Source organism: Nycticebus coucang, chromosome 16 (genome assembly GCF_027406575.1).
Source record: "Nycticebus coucang isolate mNycCou1 chromosome 16, mNycCou1.pri, whole genome shotgun sequence".
Classification (NCBI taxonomy): Eukaryota; Metazoa; Chordata; class Mammalia; order Primates; family Lorisidae; genus Nycticebus; species Nycticebus coucang.
Genome location: NC_069795.1, coordinates 25,899,484 through 25,922,833, shown reverse-complemented (window position 1 = coordinate 25,922,833; position 23,350 = coordinate 25,899,484). Strand labels below are relative to the sequence as shown.

The window sequence follows — 23,350 nt, the reverse complement described above, 5'->3', positions numbered from 1 at the left end:
AGAATATATTAAACGCTGTATAATGGCTAGCCATTATTATGAATCAATGTGAATTTGTTTGAGTATTCAGATAACTTACAGAGATTTTTCAGAATAATACATCCTAATTTATTAAAAATGACTTCTGAATGATGGATATTAATTAGGTCATACTTTTAATAAAATTATATATTTATCATCTATTCAATATAATTGAACATTATAATTCCATTAATATGTCTAGCACTACCTAAGTGATTATATTAGACATTAATATAACCAGTACTTTCAGAACTAGGAAGAATTAGTTTAGTAATTTTATTGGTACCCAGATTTATCTTAAATGTATTCACATGTCATTAGTTGGAATTCTTGCATTTGGTCAATAATATTATCTTTGATTGGACAATAGGTAAATATTTTTTGTTTATACATAAATCTTATTTTACTCTAAATTCCTTGGATCATTTATTCTAAATTATTATCTGATTACCTGAGAGAATTATTCTTCATATTTGATGATTATTGTTACTTACAGAATTTTCTATTCCTTTTAGCTTAAAACACTGAAATGCTGTGTAGAATATTATATTAATGTAAAAAAAGAAGACTTTAGTTTTATACCATTCGGAGAATTGGGGTAGCTTGTTCCAGTTACCACTCTTCATTTCACATATACAACTAACCTTAAGTCCACATTTACCTAGAAGTTGGTTCACTTTCAACCTGTGTCTGTGTCACTTGCAATGATTTCTAGTCTACATCAAGCAAAGCAATTTCAGTACGTGCTTAACTTGAAGTGATTTACATTCACTCAGTGACTATAGTGATTCCACTAACAGAGTCCATGATATGACAAACTGTTATAAGTCTCTATTTTTCTAGAAAGCACATCTTAGATATTTGCATCAGGTTATGTTGTTTAAAATATTGAATCTCTTTCTGTCCTCTTCCTTCTCTGAAGGCTAGGATGAAAATATAACTCCACCCCACCATTGTATAAAGATTTAGAAAATGAGTTCAAGGGGGCAGAACAAGTAATCTTAGGAAAAGGTGACTACTGAGGAATTCTGTAAGATAAAAGATAAAAAACCTTAAAGAAAACTGGTTATATTCAAAATCACGCTAACAAAGTAAAAGTTTAAAACGCTTACTTTTGGGGCCAGGCAAGGTGGCTCATGCCTGTAATCCTAGCACTCTGGGAGGCTGAGGCAAGTGGATAGCCTGAATTCAGGAGTTTGAGACCAGTCTGAGGAAGAGCGAGACCCTCATCTCTGAAAAAAAAAAAAGAAAGAAAAGAAAAGCCAGGTGTTGTGGTGGGTGCCTATGGTCCCAGCTACTACGGAAGTTGAGGCAAAAGAGTTTGAGGTTGCTATGAGCTTTGATGCCATGGCACTCAATCCCAGGGTGACTGAGTGAGACTTTGTCTCAATAAATAAATAAATAAATCACTAATTTTTTATATAAAAATTACATCTTTTAAGCTCTAAAAGTAAATACATGGCAATTACAAATGACTGATTTCATTTAACTTCAGTTACTCTTTGCAATAACAAAAATCTAGAAGAATGATTTTTATCTCGTTAAAAATTTACTTTTATTTAATACAAATGAATACATCATGTGAACTATGAGGAAATATTTATATAGGGCACTTAATAATGCTATTCATTAGAAAGATACATCCAATATGATACTCATCTGAAACTATCTGTGAAAAGACTGAGTGACAGACATTTTAAGTTGGTTTTTCTTAAAGCTTAGTTGCATAGCATACAAAGTCTGATAGTTGAGTTCAAAAACTTATCCTAGAAAAAGTGCTACATACCTCATTGCTGAATATCACTATGGTCACCTTTGAAGTACTCCCCTTGGGAAGCTATGGACTAATGCCAGCACCTAGTCCAATCTTCAAAGCAATTTTGGAATTCTTTTTCTAGAATAGCCATCAAAGTTATCATCATGTTACCCTGGATATCCTGAATATCCTTAAAATGTCTCCCTTTCAATATTTTCTTTATCTTCAGGTAAAGAAAAAAGTCAGTGGGGCCAGATCAGGTGAGTAGGGAGGATGTTCCAATACAGTTATTTGTTTATTGGCTAAAAAATTCCTCATAGACAGTGCTGTGTGAGCTGGCGCATTGTTGTGATGTAAGAGCCATGAGTGGTTTGAGAAGATTTTCAGTTAAGATCTTTCTGTTTCTCTATTGGTGTTTACTTAGTCTGGTATATTTCTCACAGCCAGCCAAAGATTTTGACACGCAATTTGACAAATTTGGGGAATCTTTTCCTCAGTTCAGTTCATTACTGGCCACCCTAACATCTCTTCATTGGTGACATTTTCTTTCCCCACAGAAAAATGTTTAATCCATTTGTCCACTGTTGTTTTCTTCATAGCATTATCCCCCAAAACTTGGACTAACATGTCCCTAATTTCACTTCCACTCTTGCCAAGTTTAGCAAGAAATTTATAAATGTTTCTTTATTGCTTTAATTCAAACTCCAATATTCTCATGAAGATTCACAAAACAACACAACAACAATAATGAATGCCACTCAGCAATACACCACCATATGTTGACATGAACACAATTGTGACACACTGATATATCAAGGTTGCTTGTACAGTGCCTGCCACTGAAATGGCAGACTTAATTGTCAGATCTTGTAGAATGGCTATTATAGTGAGGCAATAAACTAATTCAAACTCAACCTGTTTAAGAAAGAAAGCCAGAGGCTTTGCAGGTTTATGGAATATATTATTGTGTTTATAAGACTTCATCAAGAATCTCAGAAAGTATAAATCTGAAGCCTGAAAATCTGGTTTAAGTGTGTTTATTGATCAAAGAAACCAGATAATGGTTATTTTCCCTTTTACTTTGTGGGTGATTCCCCTGACGATTGAGCGTTAAATCTTTTACACATGTGCACATACTATAACACACAAATATGCAATAATTCTAATGCTTCTAACTCAATACTCAGCTTGTATCTGTATGAGTCAAAGTGTCTATGTACATTTTGAAAGACTCCTCTGCACATTAGGAAAATTAGGTAAAAATGAAGATGAAGTTTCATTGCTGTACTGTCTCTACACATTTTTTTTACTGACACCTCTTATTTTAAGAGGAACAGCTAATCTGAGCTTTTTCTTTATTACTCTCTTGTACCTAATATTTTAAAGAAGAGTGTTTTGGAATTCTCTCTTTTTTACTTGGCCCCATCAAAATTATTGTCAGCTTGTTGGCTTTTCTAGCATTTATGATGAATGTTATTTTGATTCAACCTGAAATTTCTACCTTCTTCTGATCCTATTGCTAGTGTTTTAGGATCTTGGAAGAGGGTGGAAAGTGAGTCATCATTTTTTCCAAACCTTTTCTAAACTGTTTGGCTTCATCTTCTTGGCTTTATGTACTCTTCTTGGCAAAGAGAAAGGAGCTTCATGATGTGACCACTGGAAAACAGTCTTTATATGTTTTAAATATGCTACTCTCCTCTGGGACTACCTTGCTAGACAAGTTTTAACATTTGTTCAAATTCTTCCTCTTACTCCTGTGTTTGAGCTTAAAACTTACTTGGAAGAGTAAATTTCCAGAGTACGCTCAGCGAGTAATGCTTTGGTTCAGTTGTGTGTCATGGTCTATCCTACAGACTCTGCAAGCTATTATCTGGAAAACTCTCGGTCATCATGGAAGTGGAGTCATCCACCTCCCTGAAGTGGCACCTTTCCCCTCTCCAAATGCTGACTGTCCCCCTGCTGCTTCTATTTCTCTAGTTCTTCCCTCTTCCCAAGCCTCATTTTATTCCCAAGCCTCATCTTGGTGATTAACAACTGGCTGAATCTGCTAAATAAGACGATTCTAAAACAGAAAGTCCTTATTCTATGTGTGGCTTATAAATATAATCTCAATAATTTTCTTATAATTATAGCAAAGCATTCTAGGAATCTATGGTCTATTGTAAAAATTCTGGAAGACTCTGTTGATTGCTTTAGTTCAAGAATCAGCAATTTTGTTTCTGCAAAAATCTCGATGGTAAATATTTTAGGTTTTGTAGATCATATAGTCTTTGTCACTTCTTCTCAACTTTGCTATTGTGGCATGAAAAGAGCCTTAGACAATATGTAAACAAATGAGTTGGCTCTAGTTTGCTGACATGTGGCCTATCCAATAGCTTCTTCCTTCTTTCTTCTTCTTTTTTTTTTTTGTGGTTTTTGGCCCTGGCTGGGTTTGAATCCGCCACCTCTGGCATATGGGACCAGCGCCCTACACTTTGAGCCACAGGTGCCGCCCCCCCTTCTTTCTTCATTTTGAAACTCAGTTTTGTTCAGCTATTAAGTTAATGAGCACATACTCAGGAAAGTATGTTCCTCCCTCAGTTCCAGGTATGAATCATGATTGACTTACATCAGTCATGCCAAGGCTCACTGTTTGGGTTAGTGTTAGTCGTATATCCCATTTATGGTTTTTGAAATATAAAGGGAAGTCTATTAGAGTGTACTGGTAACAATTTTGTGAGAGAAAACTATACAAGAGTAGGCTTTTTGGGCCACTACAATATGATATATTACATCTGTTATCACATGGTAATAGTGAGAATTTGTGTGAACTTCAAGCAACTCATTATACCTCCAAATGTGCAACACACACTGGTATCACATTTTTGGTAGAGATTTTCATATTGAAGAACGGGTCTTTAAATTTACTTCATAAGCAACCACAACTCACAGAAAAGGTAAATCTTACATCTTTGGACACCTAATTAAGAATCTCATGAAACCATAAATACTTTTAAAAGGTATCTTTTTAAAAGATACCAACGAAAAATTGTTGAACACTTCTTTGAGTGTAGTACTGACATTTAATGTGATATATACACACATATATACTATATTAAATGTAACGTAATATATAGATATGTGAAGATTCTCTAAGGTTTAAGAAAAATGATAGGATATAAGTTAATTTAAGAGTTGGGAATTTGGGGAAGAATTTATAGGTTCTGTGGCTGTTTAATGAACATATGGCACATCCATACAATATTCTTTACTTGGAAATGATACAGTGTACCTCATAGTCATTTATGAGGTTTGGTGCCACATAGTCAGCCCGGAAATATTCATGCCTATGCAAATTATTTCCTTCTCCATGATTTCTTCCTGGTACAAGGATTACTATTATGTATTTATCCTAAACACGTCTCATTATATCTTAAAACTCCATAACAATTAAGCAGTTTAGTCTCTGATATAGGAAAATTTTCCACTAACTCAAAAACGTATTTGTCTTTCCACTTATTATCAACCATTCAAATGGAAATTTATTTCAAATATACCTCAGGTGTAAATCTTAACTCAAAATATTGGCTGCCAAAGGAAAAATGCTTAAATGGAATCTCATTTTCTCCTTTCTTACTTGTTTGCTAATCATGAGAGAAAGACACGAATTTATTTTAAAAACAGGCTTTCTTGCCTGGAATAGTTCTTCCTTTAATAATTGGCCTTCCTACTTTCTAATTAGAGAATTTATTTTCTCCTTGCTGAACATTCTTTTCAAATTTGTTTCCCTGTCCTGTTTAATTTCTTCCTGATTTGTAAAAGTAAAACATAGCCATCAAAAGCAGATTTGGGGATTTAGCTTTAATGACATTTGAAGGGAAAAATGAGAAAAGAAAACTGTGCTTTTTGAATGAATTGTTCTCTTCTTTTAGTGCTATTCCATCTGGCAATAATTGGCAGTCTCAAAAAAAAAGGGACCTGAATGAGAAGTCCTTATGTACACACTCCTGTTGCCTAAATGCTCTTTCTCCATCAGGTGGAAGCCTGTCCTTAGAGGGACATGCAATTGCACACACATTGATATTCAGGCCAAAAGATGGTCTAGAGTCTTCAGAACCATATCTAACAGGATAATAATTGATGGTAAATTTTTAAGAGAAATGGTCTCATGGGTCTATTTACCTGAAGATCTTACTTTTGCTTATGGAAAACACGTAAGGTCTAGTCTTTCAAGTATCCTGAGGTGCTTTAACCCTATGAAGTCTGCATAGGTAAGAGGAGTCTCAGGCTGCTATGTGGGAAGTTGCATCTCCACTGAAAATGTCAAATTAGTTACACACATCCAAAAATTTACACTTCCTTAAGGAGATTTGCACCTGTCTTGTAAAAGGCCCCTAGCCAAGAGGCCAAAGTGGCTGCTCAATGTGTTAAGTTGTCCTTTCATAGGAAGCTGACTCACTTCCAGCTGACATGGGGCAATATCTTAGTTCAGGCTTCCATAACAAACTTCTGTCTCATAAACATTAGAAATTTATTTATTATAGTTCTAGAGGTTGGAATCCCAAGATCAGAATATCACTGTAGTTGGGTTCTGGGGCAGGCGCTTTTCTGAGTTGCAGATTGATAGAGACAGGCTGCCTCCTTATGTGGTGGAAAGAGAGGAAGAGAGCTCTATGATGTCCCTTTTCGAAGGGCACTGATTCCATCATGATCATTCTCAGGACTTAATTACTTCCTGTGATATATGATATGTGTGTATGTGTGTGTGTGTGTATAGATTTTTGTCTACCTTCCTGGCTCATCACTCCCATAGTCCTTGTTATTTCTCCCCAAGTCAGACAATAGAAACTAAAAATATATTCTTTCTCCTTTTCTGTCTTGTGAATGACCATAAAGAAATTCTCTGACCCACCTTGTCTGATTGCAGGTCAGAAGACAACAGTTTTGAAAGGGTTTTTCCCCATACCTTGGAGGAAGGAGGCTGCATAGACAGGCCAAGAAGAATCTGAGCAAACTGGCCTTGCTGGGATTCCTCACTCATAAATAATGTATTTTTGTTCAATTATGTTCAATCATATTTATACATGGTTGGTCATACTTTAATCATGTCCATATATAAAAAGTCCAAGAAGATGGGGATTCAGAGAGTTTCCAGATAGCTGGACACAAGGTTGGTGTGTCTGGGAAAGGCATAGAGGCTCCTGGACCCTTCCTCTGGGCCTCACCCTGTGCTTCTCTTGATTTGTATCCTTTGTAATATCCTCCATAATAAACTGGTAAGTCTAAGTAAGCATTTCCTTGAATTCTGTGAGCCACTTTAGCAAATTAGTCAGGCGTTGTGGCCCTTCATAGTTATACTTATATTATTGTTTGAGTAATAAAGAATGAGAATCTTGAAGGTGGCATGTTTACAATTTTGCCTATTGCATTGTTCATATTTAAAATTAACTGATTAACAAATTATAATGTTTGTGGTGTATTCTGTCCAGTGTGTTGAGTGTTCTGTATCACATATGGGCTATGAAAAATAAGTATGATATGTTCACTGTTCTCTAAGAGCTTAAAGTTGGTAGGAGAACAACTCACGTTTGGATGAGACATGTCATAATGGAAACCTTCCGATAATGTATTTGGGAAGGATGTGAAAAGCACATTGGAATGATTGCGGTAATGGCAGACACATAGTTACATAGACACATACCACATAGGGAATAGCTTGGCTGTGACCTGAAGGACAAACTTTAAACAATGCTAGGGAGTGAAGGAATTGAGAGGGAGTTCTAGCAAATCTACACTGTGAATTATCCAGTAATTGATTTAGACTGACATATTTAATCATTTTGTTGGCACTAGAGGTGACTATTTTTCATACTTCTGTTTTCCCTGTTAGAATTAGCAAACAAATGAGAGATGGAATAAAAGTCAGGTTGAAAGGATCAAAATGTCATCCATATTCCTGATACATCTGACACAAGAGAACAAGCTAATAGCTCAGCCTCACCCAGTCACAGTCCACAAGGCTGCCAACCCTTCAATCCTCCCTTGGGAGAACCTGTCTTTATAAACACACTAGCAGAGAGGAGTTATGTGCTTTGTGGATACACTGGCTACCCAACAGCTTCTTACAAACTCCCCTCTGGAGAGGAGGGAGTAAACAGATGATCCAAGAGGCCCACTGTGAAACACCAACCAGGAGTTAAGAGGGCCTTCGCATTCTGCAAACTTTTGCCCTCAACTAGAGAGAGCAGTATCCTCTCTCAATACATCTTCTGAGGGCAATTTTAACTTAAACATGACAAAACACAAGAGAAGAATTTTGAGGTTTGTAGAAAAATCTTGTGGCACAAATACAGTAATCTTCCCATTGTCCAGCACCCATGGGGATTGGTGGATTCTGGATAAATGTAATTTCCGGTTCCTTTGAGCGTTACCATTAGAAATAGGTCTGACTTGATTTGCATTTCTCTAATATATAGGGATGATGAACATTTTTTCATATGTTAGCCATTCGTCTGTCTTCTTTAGAGAAGGTTTATTCATGTCTCTTGCCCATTGGGAACACTTTAACACTGCTGGTGGGACTGCAAACTAGTACAACCTTTCTGGAAGGAAGTATGGAGAAACCTCAAAGCACTCAAGCTAGACCTCCCATTTGATCCCGCAATCCCATTACTGGGCATCTACCCAGAAGGAAAGAAATCCTTTTATCATAAGGACACTTGTAGTAGACTGTTTATTGCAGCTCAATTTACAATCGCCAAAATGTGGAAACAGCCTAAATGCCCACCAACCCAGGAATGGATTAACAAGCTGTGGTATATGTATACCATGGAATACTATTCAGCTATTAAAAAAAATGGAGACTTTACATCCTTCGTATTAACCTGGATGGAAGTGGAAGACATTATTCTTAGTAAAGCATCACAAGAATGGAGAAGCATGAATCCTATGTACTCAATTTTGATATGAGGACAATTAATGACAATTATGGTTATGGGGGGGAAACAGAAAGAGGGAAGGAGGGAGGTGGGTGGGGCCTTGGTGTGTGTCACACTTTATGGGGGCAAGACATGATTGCAAGAGGGACTTTACCTAACAATTGCAATCAGTGTAACCTGGCTTATTGTACCCTCAATGAATCCCCAACAATAAAAAAAAAAAAGAAATAGGTCTGACTACTTCTACATGCATGTCACATACTATACCATACCATACCATAAACCCTGTATTGACTTACACTAATTAAAAGCAAATTAGTGCAAATAAACACAAACTTTACTATAGCAGTTTTACTGTATTATAAAATGACTTTGTAAATGTGGTGTACAATTTTATCAGTAGTTAAATGACAGTCAATATACTTCTCAACTTTACTACCATATTTTTTTTTTATCTTTAAGTATCACACATTAACACTCAAAGCTGTTACAGAGAACACCAGGGAGCTACAGGGCTGATGCATGTAGCATGGACTTACTGATGGCACAGTGCAAAACCAGCTGGGTCGTGTGCTGGTTGCTTGAGTTCTGGATAACAAGGACTGTACTGTCCAAGGCCATTGAATGTAGCCAAATTATGTTACTTCTATCACATAAGTCAGGAAGTTGGTCTTGTCACTTAGTTGTCAGCACGGAAAGGCAGGCATGGAAACTATGATCTTGACTAGAATTTTCTTACATAGCCTATAGGCCTCTGTCTCTCAGTCTTGTGAGGGTACTGATTTAATTTTGGTCCCTTCCTGGCTAGCTTAAATTGCTAAGCAATGCCAGACTAAGGCCACTTATACTAAGTAGCTTTAAAGTCTCAGGGTCATCAGTTCACTAAAAGGAAATCCTGGAATTGAGTAATTTAAAGGTACTATAAACGCAGAGTACTTTTATTCTCAGGTCAGAAGCCACGTGCTGTCTGTAGGGTTACTCAGTAGCAACTGGGAAATTCTCTGCTGAGGAATGGCCTGAGGTTATTTCTTTTGACCAAGGACTCAGGAATGGAAACAAAGTGATCACTCTACCTAGGAAAGCTGATGAAAAATTTTTACAGGTAAAAAGACACTCTAAAAGCAATTTACTTTCAATTAACTTCTGTTGGAAATAAAAAAAAAAAAGTTGCAATTAATTATTGTCATTGACCTACAATTCCAGGCTTTAAAAATATTATTTTCATTTGATGTTATCTCACTTGTTTATTTTTACTTTTGTTTACTGTGCTTTTGGGATCACAGCTAAAGAATCTTTGCCCAGATCAAAGTAGGGGAGCATCCCATAAATATATATAATTATTATTTGTCAATTAAAAATAAAACTTAAGAAAATCTATTGATTTTTAAAAAATCATTTAAATACAAATAAAAGTGATCATTCATATGTATAACTGATAAGGCAAAATTTGTGGGGACCTAATTTTATAGTCTATTTTCTGGGTCAATGTAGTAAGGATAAAGTTCAGTACTATCCATGGATTTGTTTTTGTTATTAAAATTTTAAATGAACATCCAGTACAGTATGTTTGTGTATGGTTGGTCTGTTTGTTTCAGTGACTATTCCATGAAACAAACCAAGACAAACTTGGTGGTGACTATGTAAAAGAAGCCTTTATTGTGCTCATGGCTTCTGTTTGTCAGGTACAGGAATAGTGGCCCTGGCCTTTCTCTACTCTACACTGTCTGAGACTTGAGGTAGAAGATTCAACTCCTGGCAGTGGTGTCTGGGGCCTAGTATCTTCTGATACTCGTTCACTGGCGTGTTGACTATGAGCTGGCAGGACCCACAGTCTAAGACTGCTAGCAGGTGTGCCATCCTGGGTGCTCAGAGGGGCCTGACTTGCTCACAGCATGACGGTTTACATGCAAGTTCAAGGTTCTAAGTGCAAATGTTGGAGTCAATAGGTAGAAGCTGCCTTAGAAACCACATGGCACCATTCTCAGCACTGTCACTCTCCTATTAGTTACCAGTTGAGTCACACCTGTTCACATTCAAAAGGAGTGTACATGGGCCCCACCTCTTGGTGAGGTGCCAAGGTCGTGTTGTAGAAGCCTGTGTGAGATGGAAGATACAGTGTGGCTATCTTTGAAAATGCAATCTGTCACAATATTTATGGAGTACCTGTTTATTACCCAGCTGAGAGTATCTTCTTAGCTACGCTCTGTCTTGCTTACCTGCCTTTATGCATTTGTGGTCAAAAAAGAAATGAAATTTTATCTTCTGATAACAGGCATGAGAAGAACAAATGTTAAATTGAAAAACACACTGATACTTTTATTTTTTTTGTTTACTAGTAACATCTTAGATACAGTCCATTAAAAATTCCATTTGTACATATCTCCAGGAAGACTTTATTTCTCTTCATTCAGGCAGGTTGTGTTGGCCAAACAGCAGATGGCTAACTATAATGCCTTTAGGCAGATGTTCTCATTTGGGTCATAATATGTGAATAAAAAATGCCACATTCCAAACTATCTCATCATCTCCAGTAATTACTGGATAACATCCAATGTTTACACAGGTCTTTTATAGCTTTGTATTATATTGGTTAGACCTATTACTGAAAGCTTGGTTCAGAGTAACACTGTTTTACTAAGTTTTAGAATGATTTTTCACTCTATTCAATTGGATATTTACCAATATATGTAACGCTTTATGCATAGAATTTAGCAGTAATCATTTTATTACTCTAACTTTCTGGTTTTACTATTTTTAAAAGTTATATAGCAAAATAAATTGGTATAATTATTGTATCAGGTAATACACTGGAAAACTGAAAATAAATCTATTATAGAAAAGAAACAGAAAAAGAAAATCCAATAATAAATTTGGCAATTCAAAACATTAAGGTGGTTTTACAGTGTGCTTTATTTGAAGATTCATTTCAATCACCTAAGATTTCAAGGGTTATTGTCCCCCCAAAATTCAGGTGCTTGTCATTAGTGCATCTTCCAGGACACCAGAAGCAAGCAGGCAGTTCTGAGTGTAGTGAAAATGGAAGACCATTACTCCACTTCACGAAAGGGAAAACATTCAGAGCCTGGGGTACAACAGGTTTTGTGTAGATCATTTTCCTTCTTTCAATCTTGAATACTATTCAATCACCATCCTTTCTTTATCCAACTCCCTTTTAGCATCTGCCTAAAACTTTGAAATTGGCAACAGAAGTACTTCCCATTAAAAGTCCTTATTGGTGTTGCTCTGTGGGTATAACACAGAAGCTCAGATTATTCAAAAGACTTAATTAGAAGACAGACTTTCATGTCACTGCACCTGCGTCTCCCATTTACATTTTCTGCTCATTTTACTTACATACGCAGGTGATATCACTGAGAAAAGAAAATGACACTTTAAGAAAAGCAGGCATCAAAATGCATATTTACTTTTCAATTTTATTAGTGTTTTATACCTGTAGGCAAATGGAATGTGGCATCTATCTCAAGTAGATTCAGTTTTTACCAATATTTGGCAGCATGTTCTGGGTTTCATATTCAGTGCTATTCCTTAAATGATGTGGCTCCACTAACCAGACAGTTCATACATTTTAGTTCAGAGAAGTGGTTCTTAAATAGAGGCAGTTTTGACCTCCACGGGCATTTGGCAGTATCTGGAGACACTGGTTTGTCACAACTTGGCAGTGGAGGCTTTTACTGGTATCCAGTGGGTAGAGGCCAGAGAGGCTGCTACATACTGCAATGCACAGGACGAGAAAGGCCTCCAGCCAAAAGAGAATTACCCCCCACAAAATGACAAACGTACCAGGTGGAGAAATCCTGGTATAGGGCAAGAAAACTGTTTAAGTATGCTTACATACAAATGTTTAGCAGAGAATTAACTAGTATATAAAATTATAAATTGTGATGATTTAATATGGGAACTATTTGGTTCCCCTTTAACACCATTTATTGAAAGGTTGTCTACTTATCTGAGATGCTTTCTTTTTTTCAGAAGTGGCCTTATCAATTGTTAAAACTCTTGGTTTTGTAGGATAACCTCAAATACTTTGGTCTGCATTTTTCATACCAATCAGTGAGTTGATTTTCAAAATAAAGAAAAAAATTAAAAATAAACTGACAATTTTTGAGAGTGTTGTATTCAGTATTGTGGTAAAAGAATAGCTTACCACAACATGCCCTAATAGTTTACCTCCACCACAACCTTTCCCTAATCCTCAGAATTTGTGAATATGTTACTTTAAATGGTCAAAGAGCCTTTGCACATGTGATTCAGTTGAAGGATTTGAACTAGAAATTATCCGAGCCTAACCAGTAAAAATGAGGCACTGCACCTTCCCCAGAGGATCAGATAGATGGCAGTGTGGGAAGGACTTGAGTCTCTGGTGTTGCCGGCTTTGAAGTTGGAGGAAGCCAAGGAATTTGGTGGCCTTTAGTCTAGAACAGGGGTCCTCAAACTACGGCCTGCGGGCCACATGCAGCAGTGTGATTGTATTTGTTCCCATTTTTTTTTTAACTTCAAAAAATATGTGTGCAGTGTGCATAGGAATTTATTCATAGTTTTTTTTTTTTTAAACTATTGTCCGGCCCTCCAATGGTCTGAGGGACAGTGAACTGGCCCCCTGTTTAAAAAGTTTGAGGACCCCTGGTCTAGAATATAGAAAAGGCAGGGAAATGGAATCTTCCCTAGAGTCTCCATAAAGGAATGTACTCCTGCCAACACCTTACCTTTTTTTTTTTTTGTAGAGACAGAGTCTCACTGTACCGCCCTCGGGTAGAGTGCCGTGACTTCACATGGCTCACAGCAACCTCTAACTCTTGGGCTTACCCGATTCTCTTGCCTCAGCCTCCCAAGCAGCTGGGACTACAGGCGCCCGCCACAACACCCGGCTATTTTTTTATTGCAGTTAGGCCGGGGCTGGGTTTGAACCCGCCACCCTCCGCATATGGGGCCGGCGCCCTACTCACTGAGCCACAGGCACCGCCCTACCTTACCTTTTGTTGAAGACTTTTGGACTTGGAGAGCTATAAGATATAGATTTTTTTGTTCTTTTAAACTATTAAATTTGTGGTAATCCATTATGGTAACAATAGGAAAACTAAGCAAGTATTTTACTGGCATATTACATTTAATTTTTTCAAAATCCCTAGGAAAAAGGTGCTTCTATTTTCTTCAAATCACAGATAGGAAATGAGATCCTGGAGAGACAAAGGGATCTACACAGGGTCACACAGCTGGTAGGTTAGAGAGCGAGGTCTCAAAAGCAGGTGCTCTTAAAACTAACCCTTACATTCTTTTAGGTGAAGGTTTATTTCTCTTCAGAAGCATACCATAGACACCCTATCTTTGGTACTAGTTTTCTTTGTTAAAATTTCATCTCTGGGATTAGCTTGAACAAATAATCCTTTTCCAAAAATTGCAGAGTTTCATCTTGTGAAGGGAATGGTTTGTTTTCATAAATTTTACACAGGTAATTTTTTTAATACCTGGAAGGAACAAAATTTTCATTTTAAATTAAGTTACAGTCCTGTCTCCAGTGCTTTCTGGCTTCTTCCAAAGCTCCCCATTTTCCAGCTGTTGCTCATTCCTCTCACCTCCTCTTTCTACACTTCTCACCTTACACCCTGCATGCCAAATGCAACAACGTTTAGTTCCTTAACTGGTCATGTTCTCCATTCTTTTTACTTTTTTCTTACTCTCATACAGGCTGTGTGCTCTGACTTGAAGATATCATCCATTTCTTCATTTCACTAGTTTGTATTCATCAAGTCTTAGCTTTCTGTCAGTAAATTCCACTGGGAAGTTCATTCTCCTCACACCTCAGCACCTCCGCCACACACTCGCATCTATACAAGGTTGTTTCTTTTGAATTTGTACTGATCTTTTTATAAGAATTTATTTCACTATTGTAAATTCACCTTGTATTTTCTGCATCTTTTTTTTTTTTTTTTTTTTTTCAGGGAGCCAAACTGTTCTTTATTTTTTATTTCCCTCCAGGAATACATTGCTGTTTATCAAGTTGCAGTGACTCTTAAGCACTGCTTCAATAAATACACATTGAACACATACATATATTTTTACAATATTCAAGACCACATGGGAGTTATAAAAACAGATACTCTATAAGGAGATTAATTTTATTTATTTTTGTTTGTTTTCATTTTTAAAGCACACAAAATTCACCTGGGATTTGCTCGTTTAGTATAGTCCATTCTCTTTGTGACAGCACTGGGAGCATTAGACAGACATCAGGACGGTGACTGGGCCCTAGCATACCCACTTTGCATAGTGGGCAGATGCTGTTAATATTGCAGGCATGTTGCAAAGCTTAAAACATCTTTTTACATGATTTCTCTCTGTCCTAGGCCTTTATCAAATGATGGTAGGGTTGGCATTTCTGCAGCCGGCATCGTACATACACACTGGATATAGCCATAGAAACCAGGAGGAGATATAAGAGACGCAGATTACTCAAGTAGTGAGAAAAGCTGTGTCAACGCTTTGCTTTCCTGTTGGCGCCAATGGATGTGTCTTTAACATGCTACTCCTTTTTTTTTTGGTTTTTGGCCGGGGCTAGGCTTGAACCTGCCACCTCTGGCACATGGGACCAGCGCCCTACTCCTTGAGCCACAGACGCCACCCTTTTAAATTTTTTTTTTTTTTTTGAACATGCTACTCCTTAATTAAGGCTCCTCTGGAAGCTGCCCTGGGTCACATGTACTTCGTTCCCCTCTACTGTGTACCAGGATGATGAGAAATAGTATACTTTCTGCTCCCTAGGTAGGCAGCACGCGTAGTTTCATCACACTGTCACAGGGAGCTCTTTCCATGAAAAGTGTTTTTTTTTTTTTTTGTAGAGACAGAGTCTCACTGTACCGCCCTGGGTAGAGTGCCGTGGCATCACACGGCTCACAGCAACCTCCAGCTCTTGGGCTTATGTGATTCTCTTGCCTCAGCCTCCCAAGCAGCTGGGACTACAGGCGCCCGCCACAACGCCCGGCTATTTTTTGTTGTTGTTGTTGCAGTTCGGCCGGGGCTGGGTTTGAACCCACCACCCTCGGTATATGGGCCCTACTCACTGAGCCACAGGCACCTGAAAAGTGTTTTTTAATATAAACTGCCTACTCTGAAAAGGGGAAGAAAAGTTTAGTTAAACATCCGATTATAAAAGATGTTGCAGTAAAATATGTCTAAGATTAAAAAAAAAAAGACACAGCAACAATTCCTTATCTGCAATTTTTATACCCAAATGCTAGAAAAGCAGAAAGTTTCTTCACAAGTGACAAAATCTGACCCAATCTGATCTGAGGCTCTTTATCACACTTAGTGGAGCTCTTCAAAATACACCATATAACAGGTGTATATTTGATAATGGATGCTACCTTGGACTTTTTTTAGTAGTTTTGAGTGAAATATTTTATTCATTCTGTGCCACGGTAGCAACCTCAAACTCCTGGGTTCAAGCAAGCATCCTCTTGCCTCAGTCTCTCCAGTAGCTGGGATTACAGGCACCCACTACAACCCCTGGCTACTTTTAGGGTCTCACTCTTGCTCAGGCTGGTCTCAAATTCCTGATCTCAAGCAATCCACCTACCTTGGCCTCCCAGAAGTGCTAGAATTAACAGGCATAAGCCACTGCGTCCAGCCTGAAATATTTTATAACCTCTATTTCTTTTCTAAAATCATGAAGAAATTTGATTCCAAAATATAACTAGCCCTAAGATTTCAAATAAAAAATTGCAAGGCAGGATTTTTCCAAACTCTTAATGATGTGGTGATTCTACTAAATCCAAAGATGCTCCCAGTAAATACTTTTGTCCCACAGTATGTGAAGAGGATACAATTCCAGGCAAAAAAAAAAAAAAAGAAAAGCATGTTAGAACAACGTGCAGGCTGCATGAACAACTGACATAGTGGCCTGGGAAGTGATGTGGCTGCAACGCCTGTGTAATTACCAGGAGCTAGTCTCTGTAAGGATAGTGAGCAGTGCTGCAGCTAACAGCTGTCTCCTTAAAAATGAAAAGTCCCATTCTGTCAATGCTGCTGTTAGATGTAGTGTTTTAAGGATATTCATATTCAGTAGTTCTCAACCTGGCTAAACATTAACATTTCCCAGAGCTTTCTAAAAATAGCCATGCAAGACACTCAGCCCCTCACCAAGTGATGCCCTGCGCCACCTCAGGACTCCACAGAGAAGTCTTCACCATTGGGAAGTCCCTCACCAGGTCCATACACACACTAAATCTGCCCAACAAGATGCAGGTGGAGAGAGAAGGACAAAGAGGCTGGCCTTGGCTGCACATGGATCCCAGCCTCCGACATTCCTGAAGACTATTTACCACTTATGTTCAGTCCAGTGCCTGACACATCAGGGGACTTAGTATTACTCATTGGATGAGTGCACGGCTGAACAGTGTAAAGAAGCGATTGGAGAAGGAAGAAGATAGAACTCAGAGACTCCCAGGCTACTGGAATAGTCCAGGAGCATTTAACTGAGACACCAGCAGGTGCGGCTGACTTTGAGAAACATTTCTGAGATGAAATCACCAGATAATCTGCAAATGGATTCTCCTTTCATACCTTTTAAGAATAGAGTGGGTAGGGTGGCGCCTGTGGCTCAAAGGGATAGGGCGTCAGTCCCATATGCTGGAGGTGGTGGGTTCAAACCCAGCCTCAGCCAAAAACCACACACACACACACACACAAAAAAAAGAATAGAGTGGGTAGCAAAACAGGAGTGCCAAGTAGACAACCAACAAGTGTCCGGTACAGTTTTTCTTTCACTAATTCTGATCTTCTACTACCCTAAATTATTGGCCCTCATTAAAGAGCTGTAAAACCTGGAATTGTCATAATTGACAGCCTCCTTTTGGGCAGGAGACTCTACAGATCCTAGAAAATCTCCAGGAAACCAAAGGTCTTACCTGAAAAAGAGCCTGTAAGAAGGACCAAGAAGCTTTCCTGTGTGGAAGCACCTCACCTGGGAAGCTTAGCAGGCTGGGTTACAGAACCAGGAGGTTAGCACCCAGGAGATGAGACTGTGTGAGAAGGAATGCCTAGCAAAATAGCTACGAAGGAATGCTTGGGTAGATCATCTAGATTTAAACAATAATGACAACAAAAATAATAAAAATAGTTATTACCGGGCGGCGCCTGTGGCTCAAGGAGTAGGGCGCCGGTCCCATATGCCGGAGGTGGTGGGTTCAAACCCAGCCCTGGCCAAAAAACCAAAAAAAAAAAAAAAAATTAAAAAAAAAAATAGTTATTACCTTTTGTTGTATCCTACTATGTGCCAGGTGGTATATTACCTGCTTTATATGTGGCCCCATAATTATTATTTTAATTTCAGGTTAATTTGAGGGTACAAAGAATTAGGTTGCAATGTTTATATTTGTTAGGTACAGACCCTGTTGTAGTTGTGTCCCATCCCTAGGAGGTGTGCCATACACCCCCACATTGTGCCCATTAGGTGGGAGCACATCAACCCCACTCCCTTCTCCACTATCCTCCCCCTCCCTCCCCCTTCTCCCTTCTTGAATTGAATTGAGTTTTCCTCTTATGTGGGTGTGTATTAGATCGTCTACTGGTTTCATATTAGTATTGAGTACAATGGATGCTTACTTTTACACTCTTGTGATACTTTACTAAGAATAATGTATTTCAACTCCATCTAGGTTAATATAAAGGATGTGGGGTCTCCATCTTTTTATGGCTGAATAGTAGTATATATGTATCCATGGTATACGTATAGTACAGTTTGTTAATCCATTCCTGGGTTGATGAGCATTTGGGTTGTTTCTACATCTTGGCGACTGGAAATTGGGCTGCAATGAATAGTCTAGTGCAAATGTCAAAAAAAAGAAAAAAAAATAGCCATGCAAGGGCCTCATCTTCACACATTCTAATGTGCTGCCACAGCTTTAACAAGTCTCAAAGTCTAGGCCATACCCTAGATTGTGTGAATCGGGATTTTGGGGCTTGAACCCCAGACCCAAGTACAGCAGAACCTCCGTAGCTGACTACCTCCCTACACTGACCACCTATTTCTGAATCAGTACAGTGGGCCTAGTTCCTTATGTTGACCACCTCTATATGTTGACCAGTTTGTTATAGTCCCTTGGGGGAGGGTCAATTTACAGAGTTCTACTGTATTTTTTTTTTTTTTAAAACATGCCTAGGTGCTTCCAATGTCTACCCAAAGTTGAAAACCAATGGTGGCAGCTCACTGATTTGATTGGCGTAAGGTTTAAGGATGTGACTTTTGTTTTCCTTTCTAAACTAAGTCAGTTCTAGATTGGCACTATGTAGTCACCAATAAATACTTCTAACCTTCATTCACTCTTGTGGTGGTTTATTCCAGGAGTCTTCCCCCAATTTCTTAAGTAAGCAAAAGGGGCAGGGAGAAAAAGGTAGGGAAATCACATTTAAAACTTTTAGCAAAATAATCTGTACCACGTCAAAACTCCCTTAGCGCACAGTACATCAGAATGAAGCACAAACTGAAGAGCAGGATTCACTGTAGTCGAGGCTACAATGTAAAGGAGAGCACAACGTAAATGTACATAACAGGGACTCACACCATTTCTCAGCAAATCATAGGATAGCAAATTAAAAAAATAATAATTTTCCAGTGACTTTTTTTTTTTTTTTTTTTTTTTTTTGTAGAGACAGAGTCTCACTTTATGGCCCTTGGTAGAGTGCCGTGGCCTCACACAGCTCACAGCAACCTCCAACTCCTGGGCTCAGGCGATTCTCTTGCTTCAGCCTCCCGAGTAGCTGGGACTACAGGCACCCACCACAACGCCCGGCTATTTTTTGTTGCAGTTTGGCCGGGGCCAGGTTCGAACCCGTCACCCTCGGTACATGGGGCCGGTGCCCCACTCACTGAACCACAGGCGCTGCCCTTCCAGTGACTTCTTAATGGTACAGGATGCCAATACTAGACCCGATTCTTACACACATTCCAAAGAAAGCTAGAAAATACATTAAAAATATTGAACTCAAGATAGTTTCTGTTCACAGAGCAATTGAAATATATAGTAAGGTGCACATTTTTTACATACAAGATAAATTTCTTTTGCTTTTAAAAAGTTTTTTCTTCATGCTTTATAATGGTCATGTAAAAAAAGACACTTATTTACTTTTTTGCATACTAACCCTGAGAAAGAAAGAACAAAAGTAGATTAAGCTACATAACTCAGTAGGGACCAATTTCCACATTTTTCACAATTATGATGCAAAGTGATGGGAGAAGTCCAGGACACTATGCTTATTTAGGCTTCCACAAGTATCAGTTTAAACCATTTAAGGCAGATATGACATTGGATAACTGGCATAGTAGCATTTCTCTGCCTCAACTGAGAACCTTTAAACATCAGCACGTTTGGTCTCTAGGTTGGTTTAAACAAGGTAAATGAAGTAAAATTTGACATTCACTATGTAGGAAATTTTCAGATCAACATATAGCAGTTATGTAAGGGACAAGACAGCTTCATTGCTCAAGAACCTGCATTCAGCAGAATAAAAATATGCCTAAGTGCTGTGAACTCTTTCGTGAGAAAGATCCTGGCAGTTACAAGGGAATGTAGAGGAAAATGCAATTCCATCCAAATGGAGTATGGGAGGAGCAGGCAAGGCTGCTTTGCCACTGTAATTATCATTCTTAGGATGAAAGTTGGAATTGTGAATTTAGCTGGACTCACCAGTATTAACCTGTGGAAATGAAACAAAAATTTACTGCCTGGGCCAAAAACCCCAAGCAGCTGTTGGGAGCAAGAGGGCAATAAGGATAGAAGAAAACAGATTCACTGCGTTGTTGTCGAGAATGGGTTTCCCTGCTATGTGCTTTGCCTCGTGTGTTGGGCTGTTGACCACCATGCCAGTGCTTTCATCTCAACCGGTAAACTGCATTGTAGCCCCGAAATAGGAGTCCACAATTGATCCGAGTAATCCAGCTAGACCCCCAAATGCAATATTGGCCACTGGGGAGCAGAAATGTCTAAATCGTTCACACAAACCAACTGTGTGAGGAAGTACACGATGCCCACGAAGGTACCCCCAAGGAGACTGGAGACGAGGCCCACCACTGTGACCCCTCCGTTGGTCCCAACTGGAACTTTCTCCCAAGTTGTTATCAGCCTTGGTGGGCTTTTACTTAGAACTGTGCCAAACTCTGAAGCCCATGTGTCTCCAGCAGCGCAGGCCAGTGCAGCCAGGAGAGACAGACACATCCAGGAAGCAGTGTACTGCTTGGAAAAATCTATTGGGATCTCCCCAGGGCCATTTTCTATCATGTACAGCAGGGCCAGCTCCGTGGAAACAGCTCCGTTACAGAACACCTGCACCCAGTTCCTATGCCCTCCTTCCTTATATTCTGAATCTAGACGCTTCTTTGCTTCTCCCTTCCATTTAGTGAGTTTTGAAGAAGAAAGCAAAAACATTAGCAAAGAGGTAAAAAAGCTGAAGTTTGCAATGATTGGGATAAATCCAACCACTAGCCCTCCTAAAGCGCCACTATGATCTAGACTTTTCTTTTTAAAGCCGTTAGAGATGATTAAAACAGGAACAAAACAGAAAACAGCCAATGCCAAGGAGAAATGGGCCTTAAGTTACCATAATAGGTGCTTGCAGTCATTGACATAATCCAGAAGGCTAAAGAAATGCAAATGATCAGGCTCAGTATAACTATGTTAGCTATCATCTTTACATATCTTTTGCATATATCGTCATCAAAATTTGTCATGGATATAAGGATATGAACACCTGAGAGAGAAAATATACAGCGTCTTTGAGAGAAATAAAGTCATTTAAGTTGTCAGCCAAAAAACTCGTTTAGAAGCAAACGTGAATGCCAACATCTTCCACCAATCCAACAAAAGAAAAAAATATAAACTCAAACTCTTTTTAGAAACTGCAGCTGGTGGACAGCTCCAATTCGTACGGACAAGGTCGACACCTTCTTGGGAAAACCTTTTCTGCATCTTTCTTTAGACCTGTGGTCCCAAGCTTTCTTGGCACCAGTTTTATGGAGGACAATTTTTGCATGGATGAGGGGAGGGGAGGATGGTTTTGATATGAGTCTGCAGGCAATTGATTTCTTATGGTCTCTGTGCAGTCAAACCTCTCTCCTAAGGATAATCTGTATTTGGAACTGCTCCCCAGTGCCAGCATCACCACCTCAGCTCTACCTCAGATCATCAGGCATTAGATTCTCATAAGGAGAGGGCAACTTAAATCCCTTCAATGTGCAGTTAACAGTAGGGTCCCTGCTACTATGAGAATCTAACACCACCACAGGTCTAACAGGAGGCTCAGCTCAGGCGGTGATGCCAGTGATGGGGAGTGGCTGGATATATAGAGGAGCTGTGCTTGCTCATCTTTGCTGCCTGGTTTGTAACAGGCTATGGATGGGTACCAGGCTCCAGACTGAAAGTTTTTCAAGAGTAGGACTGTGTTCATTCCCTGGTAAACTTTTAAAAATTTGTTAAAGTGTAACCTATATATTGGAAAGTGTATGACCCTAAGGGTACAGCTGGCTGAGCTTTCATAAAATGACATGCACATGTAACTATTGAATCAAGATATTGTTGGCTCGCTGGAAGTGCCCTACCACTCGCCTTCCAGATTGGCCCTCTGTAAGTCACTATTCCTACCCCATAATTCCCATTCTACCTGAAGATAGCACTATCCTGACTTTTACTGTCATGAATTGATTTTTGCCAGTTTTATTAGTTTGCTAAGACTTCCAGAAGGAAGTTCTGCACTACTGGTGGCTTAAGCAACAGAAAGTTATTGTCTCCCATTTCTGAAGGCTAGAAGTCCAAAATAAGCCCTTTTGAGGGATATGAAGAAGAATTTGGTTTACACCTCGTCCCACTTCGAATGGTTTGCTAGTAATCTTTGGATTGTAGAAATAATCTGATCTCTGCCCTCCTGTTTGCATGATGTGTTTGATGTCCAAATTTACCCCTTTTGTAAGAACACCAGTCATATTGGACTAAGGTCGCACATTAATCCAGTATCACCCCATCTTATATAATTACATCTATAACGAGCCTATTGTTATCAAAACTGCAAGGAGATTTAAGCCTAGGTTCTGTTGCTCACCACACAAAGATCCAACTGAGACAAGGAGGATTGCCAAGGAAGAAAGAATTTTTTAAATTAGAAAGACATCTTGTCATGTGTCTGTAGGCTGTATGCCTGTCTTCTTCAGAGAAGTTTCTCTTCAAGTCCCTTGCCCACTCTGAGATGGGATCACTTGTTCTTTTCTTGCTAATACGTTTAAGTTCTCTGTGGATTCTGGTTATTAAACCTTTGTCAGAGACCTAATCTGCAAATATCTTTTCCCATTCTGAGGGCTGTTTTCTTGCTTTACTTACTGTGTTCTTGGCTGTGCAGAAGCTTTTTAGTTTGATCAGATCCCAGTAATGTATTTTTGGTGTTGCTTCAATTGCCTGGGGGCTCCTCCTCATAAAATATTCTCCCAGGCTGATTTCTTCAAGTGTTTTCCCTGCACTTTCTTCTAGTATTTTACATATTCTTCTTAGCAAAGTCTGTTAAGAATGGAAGAAAAAGTATCCAATGCACTCAGCCCTACTATGAAACTAAGTTATAACTGCCCACACTTCCAAATGAAAGCTATAGTCCAACTATAGCC

The 23,350-nt window shown here is 38.8% G+C and overlaps 1 pseudogene; it reads right to left on the bottom strand.

Annotated features, from left to right (window-relative positions):
* Positions 1 to 20,203: 20,203 nt before the first annotated feature.
* On the bottom strand, positions 20,204 to 21,599 carry LOC128567862 (transmembrane protein 19-like; annotated as a pseudogene).
* Positions 21,600 to 23,350: the final 1,751 nt, after the last annotated feature.